The following is a 7,313-nucleotide window of genomic DNA, read 5'->3' on the forward strand; positions in this document are numbered from 1 at the left end:
TGAATACGAATGTTGTAAACAATAAAAGGTATGGCAATAAAAATATTTATGGTTTAATGGAAAGGCTACTGAGACAAAAAAGAGAAAAAACACATGCATTTAAGACATTCAAGTTAGCTGGGTCAGCTGAAAGTTTCATTGGGTACAAGGAGGTCAGTCAAACCTGCAAAAAATTAATCAGGCAACAGTTTCAAATAAAAAGAACAATACTGTAAATAGTAACATTATTTTTTTTAAAAAAGTAAACAAGTTAAATTAATGGATGTAGGTAGACCACTTTTCTCATGTTAAGCTAAGGTACATACATAGTTACATAGTTAAGTTGGGTTGAAAAAAGACCAAAGTCCATCAAGTTCAACCCCTCCAAATGAAAACCAGTGCATATACATCTCACACTCACACTGACCCTTCATACACTCATATGTATATACATAAAATGCACATACCAATACCTATACTAACTATAGATTTTAGGATCACAATAGCCTTGGATAATATGCTTGTCCAAGAAATCATCCAAGCCATTTTTAAAAGGATTAAATGAATCAGCCATCACAACATCACCCAGCAGTGCATTCCACATCATCACTATCCTCACTGCGTAGAACCACCTATACTGCTTCAAATGAAAGTTCTTTTCCTCTAATCTAACAGGTGAAGCTAGTTTAATAAGGTGGGGCAATTTTTAATATTTTTAGTAAGTAGGTGAATATAACCTAGACTTTGAGATTACAACGGTCTACTTAGATTTTATTAATGTGTTTGAAGTAAGAAATATTGGCCTTGAACACACCATTTGTAGAGACCTGGCTGAATTAAATATTACAAAGAGTGGAGAATGTTTGGAGCAATTGTTGTTCGTGGAGTACTTCAGGGGCCTGTCCTTGGCCCTAAAAAGTGAAGGTTATCCACTACAGAATATAGTATATATACTTGTATAACAAAATGATGGTAGTTGAACACTACTATTGTGGCCTCCTTAATTAAGAAAGATTTAGTGGTTTCTACTAATGCTAATAAGACACTTGGCTGCTAATTCTAGGGTAGAAAATATGAGTTTTCCTTTTTACAGATCCACGGTAAGGCTTCACCTTTATTATGCAGGGCAGTTTTGCAAGTGCTTGGAAAATAAATTGAACTACAGGTAGTTAGAATGCAGAGATGTACAACTAAATTAATTTAACCATGATGAAGGACTATCAAATTTGAGATGTAGTGCTTCACACAGAATCACCCTGCTTATATAAGATTTCTGTATGTGTTTTTTTGTGTGTATATACACATGCATAGTGTAAAAGTATTAAAAATACATTTTAGGGGAAGTCATGTGTAGACATGTGTATTGAATAGATGTTTCTTTTTTGAACCCACATAAACTACATAACTATAAATGTATATTGTACACTATTTACTTTACATAGGCGTACAGTAAATGGTTTTGTGCACTTAAAATATGAGGCATTCCATTATCACTGTGTAGAGATTTGTTTGGAGCACCAAGCACCATACTGTATATAGCAACTCTTTTTTCATAAAAAGGTTAAAAAAAAGTACTTTAACACAAAGCAAAGTTACACACACACACACCATAACCTATTTCAGGCAAGCATTAACTTGTTTTGTTCACATTAATAGAAATGACAGATTGCCTTTGGTTACTACACTTGTGCACATTTGCCTAGTACTTTAATCACTGTCTATTACAGACCATCATGTAATAGTACCCTGTGGGGTATGGCATTTCTAGTAGTCTAAGAATGCTGGGTAATTGTTTACAGAAAAGTGATTCCACACCTGAATTTATGTTATAGCTTTCATATGTGCTAAAGTATTTGTATTTTTGCTGCTTTAAACATCATGCTGTTTTAAACAAATGATTTCAATTAGTTAAGTAGATTTTTTTTAATATTGCATTTTTTATAAATTATTAGAAATAAAAAAAGTTGGACATGGGAAAGGCATACTTCGATGTAGAATCTGTATATGTGCTATTGCTTATTGTTCAAACGTTCTCAATCTCCCCCAACTGGCAGAAGATGGTTTAGCAGTTTTTTTTAAAATCTGAATGAAAAAGCTACTGAAAGCTGACTTCTCTTCCCTAGAGATGCTCCAGATGCTGAATACGATTTTAGAGAATCAGAGATCCTCTTCCAAAATATAAATAATACATTTCCTACTCACACTACATCTATTTACACTGTGTTTTTGCTATGATTAATTACTGAAGGCGAGGCATAGCTATTCAGCACATACACTAAAAACAAATATAACTGATCATGTTTGTGGGATGGGGCATGAGGGTAACTGATGTTAAGGACATACTGCATAGACATTAACATATTCTCATGTATGCTATTTCCAAGGAAGAGAACACATTTGCCTGTTCTACCTATGCCAAAAGAAAAAAAAGGTTTCAGTAATCAATGCATTGGAAGCTGTTTGTAGCTCTATATTACAGGCACGCATATAGCTGAAATGCTGTTTTTACACAACTGAAAACCATCCAGATGGTTTGGGATTAATAAGTAGAAAAATTAGAATGCATCCAAGCTTTTGATTGCTCCAAGGATCCTATTAGCAGTGACTGACTCTTTTGGTAATATGTTAAAACAAATGGGGTTGAGTTGATTTATTTCAGGCATTTCTGATCTTAAGTAAGTATTCACCAACAACACAACAATTAAAATGCTAAAAACATGTACAGATGATATAAAGGTAGAACAATTCTACAGAATAGTTCCCTATAAGAAGCCAATAAAAACAGCAACTCAACCCCCCCTTAAAGGTATAAACTGCATTTTAACCTATTGCCCTATCCTGTTGCTTCATGTCATATAGATATGTATGGATACTCTATTTATAGTTTACTTCAAGATTTAAGAGATCACTGTTCGGAGCAGTCTGCCTGCTTGTTTGAAAGCTTTGGATGCTTCCATAGAGTAAACCAGTTACAGTTGTAAAACAGGCAGGCTACTAGATAAGGGAGAATAGATACAGTATTTATAGCAAAAGAAAGACAGACAAAGAGACAAACAGATGGCTAAGAGGTTTTACAGTCCAGTAGCCTCAAGGTTTCACCTTAATTACACTGTCAAATGAGGTCCACTTACTAATCCAACATCTTTCTTACATTTTCCCCTGGAAAGGCATTGACCCCAGCCAATTTGAAACAAACATTTCAATAAATAAGATATACAATATAACTAAACCTATACAGACTAACCCAAGATAAATACACATAACTGACATGGTTTTGCACACAATGCCCTTGCTCTTTTATTTATCTGGAGAGACCTTGTAAATGACCAGATTGTGAACAGGATTGATGTTGTATCTCTTGCATAACAAATGCTCAAACCTCATCATTTCCAGATGTTGGTAGATCAAATGTACAAAACTCCAGTTTAGGACTTTTCCATTTTACCTACCACCACCCTAAAATCAGCTAGAAGTCAAAAATGATGTCACATACCTGACTACTAAAAGTAAAATGCTAGATAATTACCAGTACACTGTAAAAATACATATTTGGTATCATTTCACAGATAAAAGGCTTATAAAAGACAATCAAGAATAAAACTAGGTATACCTAATTATGTTATAAACATAGCTTTTACTACTGACCCACTTTTTAGGTCTGATACCCATTGATACATGTTTTTAATTTAGCTGATGAATAGATTTTCTCACTGTTCAACAGTGCCCAAGGGAAGGGTGGCAGACAGTGATGAGTATATATCCTTTGTAAAAGGTGAAATTATATGTATCACTCTACATACTATACGGTGCTATTCTAACCAATATGCAAAGCAGCCAAAGGAAAGCTATGTAAGAGCAAAGAATCATTCATAGCAGACATATTCTGGATGCTCTGTTCTGTTCTTAATAAGAGAAAGTATTATATTTCTGGAATGCTAGGAAATTGAAGCAATACGCCCCCACCCCTTCTCCAAACAACTTTCCATATGCTATTGGATATATTAAGCTGTGTAACATAATTTCTACTTTTTCCCTAGAAGCAGAAGTCGCTCACTACATGTAGATTTCATTATACTATCATCTATTTTACTCACATTGAAGCAACAAACCCAGATCTGTCTTCTATCCACTGTGAAAACTTGAGATTATTTGGCAATGGGGCATCACTGACTGGCTGTTGTATGTGTTCCAAGATGAAAAGTAACTCTAATTATTTTAAATTGACAAGTAATCAAATGCAAGCTGTTCTGTATTATACATTATCCAAACCAATTGCCCCTCCCGTGACTATAGCTAGAATTGCAGTATGGTTGCACTTAGATCTCCCTATATTCTTAATAACATCATTCATTCCAGATTTAAGGAACATAATGTTCTGGTTGCCTACCTTGTGCTTTTGTCAGTAATCCCTATTTGTTGAATACAAGCAGAGAGCAAGTGTGGAGTCTAGCATCCAAGAAGCAGGGACCGTTTATGTGAAACAGCAATTTCCAAGCACCCTGCTAATATATCGTTTGGATCAAAGTGTTTGTGGAAGGTCGTTCTTAAACAATCTGCCCAGATGTTTTCCTTCAATTCCCCAGATGTCTCTTCTCTATAGATTTGAAATGTATATTTAAGCTCCTTTACTCCACTTAGAGCAATCCCATTTTATAAACATAGGGGCAGACAGACACCAACATACAGAAATCTTATAAAGAAAAACCCATCCAGAATCTAATCCAGCAGCTCCTCTTTTTTTCTTTGAATGTGCAATCCCTCCTCCTCTGTGTCAGTAATAATCCAAGGCAGTGATGTTCAAGTGCCTTAGAAACTGATGGCAGAAACGAGAGGAGAACTTGAAACAGAACATTTGCCTTAGTAAATGACACTTCAGTTTGTGGTGAATCACAAGCTGGAGCACAAACTTTAGGGAGCAAGCAAAAAAGGCAGAAGAAGAAAAACAAAACACGCCGTAGAAATCAAGCACAGGAGGCAGACAGATCCATTTTGTACAGATACATCCGTTAGAACAAGAGGCAGAGGGAGTATAATACACATTCACAATTCAGAACTTGAAATAAGAGATGAAAGGTTGTCAGTATCCAGTTCTCTGTAGCCCACGCTCTATGTCCTCTGTCCTTTTAGTACAAACTGAGAGGCAGCGATCCCTCTATGAGCTGAGATTTCTCGGCTCCTGCCATAAGCTTTCTGTAGCTCGTGAGGAGCTGTCCAGAAGTCAGAGTGCTGAAGTCTGAGGAAACTAACAGCTTCCCACAGTTCCCACCAACTCTGCTTTCACACAACTGAAGGTAAGACTCCTGCTGCAGCCTGCCCTTCCCAGCGAAAGCCTGGTGAGACGCCACACCCCCATCACCTGACCTGTATTGCAGCATGAGCTGCTTCAGCTTCGCAAGAGCACATTAACTCCTTGCCAAGGCTCTCCTCCCATTATGAGCAATCAGCTCATTACACTGATAGAAGGGTGTTGCTGCAATCATTAGCAGGGTTGTATATGGAAATCATAAATAGTTGAGGTATGTTATTAGTTCATAAACCCTTTTTTCTTCATTTTGCTCTTCCAACAGACATTAGGGCTCATTTAGTACAATTACGTGGGCCGCAAAGATGGACGCAACGGTTGGGCGTGCCAATGGAGTGCATCAAATTGCATCTTCCTGCATTGCATTGGCCCTTTAAATGGCTTTCGTGGCACGCAGTTGCGTAGAGTGTGCTGAGGCTAGTGCTTACTGTGACACAGTAAATACCTCCAGCTTCCACAATTGCGCTGTGCAAATTGCACCAATCAATGCATTCTCACATTTGCCTCAAGTGTGTAACAGCCCTGTATTAAGCAACTTTTCTGTTCACTACATTTCCCCAAATCATCCTATATTGCATCCATTTCTGTCCTATTAACTTAAAAAATAACTACATTACCCATCATCCCCTGTTATCTCATATTCTGTTTGGGCCTATGCATTAAAAGATAACTGTATTTCTCATCATCCCCTGTTATCACACATTCTATTTAGACCTCTTAAGTAAAAGATGACTACAATTCCCATCAACCTCCACTATCTATTAATCGGTAGTTATTGGGCACATGAAATAAAACATAACTATATTTCCCATCAACCTCTCACATTCTATTTTGGCCTTTGAATTTATGAATGACTACATTTCCTATCATCCTATGCTATATTACATCCTTTTCTGTCATATTACCTTTAAAAATCACTACATTTCCCATCATCCTCTGTTAATATTTCACATTCTATTTGGGCCTATGAATTAAAAGATCACTACATTTTCCACTATCCTCTGTTATGTGACATTCTTTTCTGTGCTATTAACAAAAAAAATAACATTTCCCATTTTCCTTAGTTATCTCACATACTAGCCTTTCATTTAAAGATGACTACATTTCCCATCACCCTCTGTTATTTCACATTCTATTTGGGCCTATGAATTAATAGATCACTACATTTCCTCTATGTGACATTCTTTTCTGTGCTATTAACTAAAAAAATAACATTTCCCATTATCTCACATTAGTTAGTTATCTCACATTCTAGCCTTTCATTTAAAGATGACTACATTTCCTACAGTACTCCCTATTTTGCATCCTTTTCTATCCTATTACCTTGACACATCACTACATTTCCAATCATTTTCAGTTATTTCACATTCTATTTGGGCCTATGAATTAAGCAATGACTACTTTTCCCATCATCCTCTGTAAGGTGATATCCTTTTCTGTCCTATTAACTTAAAAATTACTAGATTTCCCCTCATCATCTGTTAACTCCCATTCTATTTGGGCCTATGAATTAAATAATCACTGCATTTCTAATCATCCTATGTTATCTTGCATTCTATTGGGGTGTATAATTTCAAGGAGAACTATTTTTCCCATCATCCTCTGTTACCTCCCATTCTACTTGGGTACATGAATTAAAAGATGACTATATTTCCCATCACCCTCTGTAATCACATATTTATTTGGGCCTATGAATTCAACGATGACTACATTTCCCATCATCCTCTGTTAGGTGACATCCTAACGTGTCTTTTTAATACAAAAATGCCATAACCTTTCGTTGTCTCACATACAACTTTGGCTTATACACTAAAAATAATTTTTAAAAAAGATCATCAAATATATATATGTCAAAAATATCATCATATCAGACCTGGCTGTTTGTCAACCTGCATATACGTGCAGGCTGAAAAGGAAATCATACTAACTGAAATTTTCTTGGTCTCTTCATGGCCATCCTCCCTGTAAACATGAAAGAACTAATGGGTAAATCTCCTGCTGCTTTCCAGCTTGGACAGAATAAATAGTTTTA

General features: G+C 36.0%; 1 protein-coding gene across 4 annotated transcripts in view; it reads right to left on the reverse strand.

Moving 5' to 3' along the window:
* The window catches only part of lingo2.S (leucine rich repeat and Ig domain containing 2 S homeolog), a 723,222-nt gene extending 717,905 nt beyond the window's left edge, over positions 1–5,317 (reverse strand). For all 4 annotated transcript variants that reach the window (XM_041580103.1, XM_041580104.1, XM_041580101.1 and 1 more), the window contains exon 1: positions 4,367–5,317. The gene's annotated coding sequence lies outside the window, so the exon portion shown is untranslated. The remainder of the gene's footprint in view (positions 1–4,366) is intronic.
* Positions 5,318–7,313: the final 1,996 nt, after the last annotated feature.

The sequence above is a fragment of the Xenopus laevis genome, chromosome 1S (genome assembly GCF_017654675.1).
Source record: "Xenopus laevis strain J_2021 chromosome 1S, Xenopus_laevis_v10.1, whole genome shotgun sequence".
NCBI classification, from domain to species: domain Eukaryota; kingdom Metazoa; phylum Chordata; class Amphibia; order Anura; family Pipidae; genus Xenopus; species Xenopus laevis.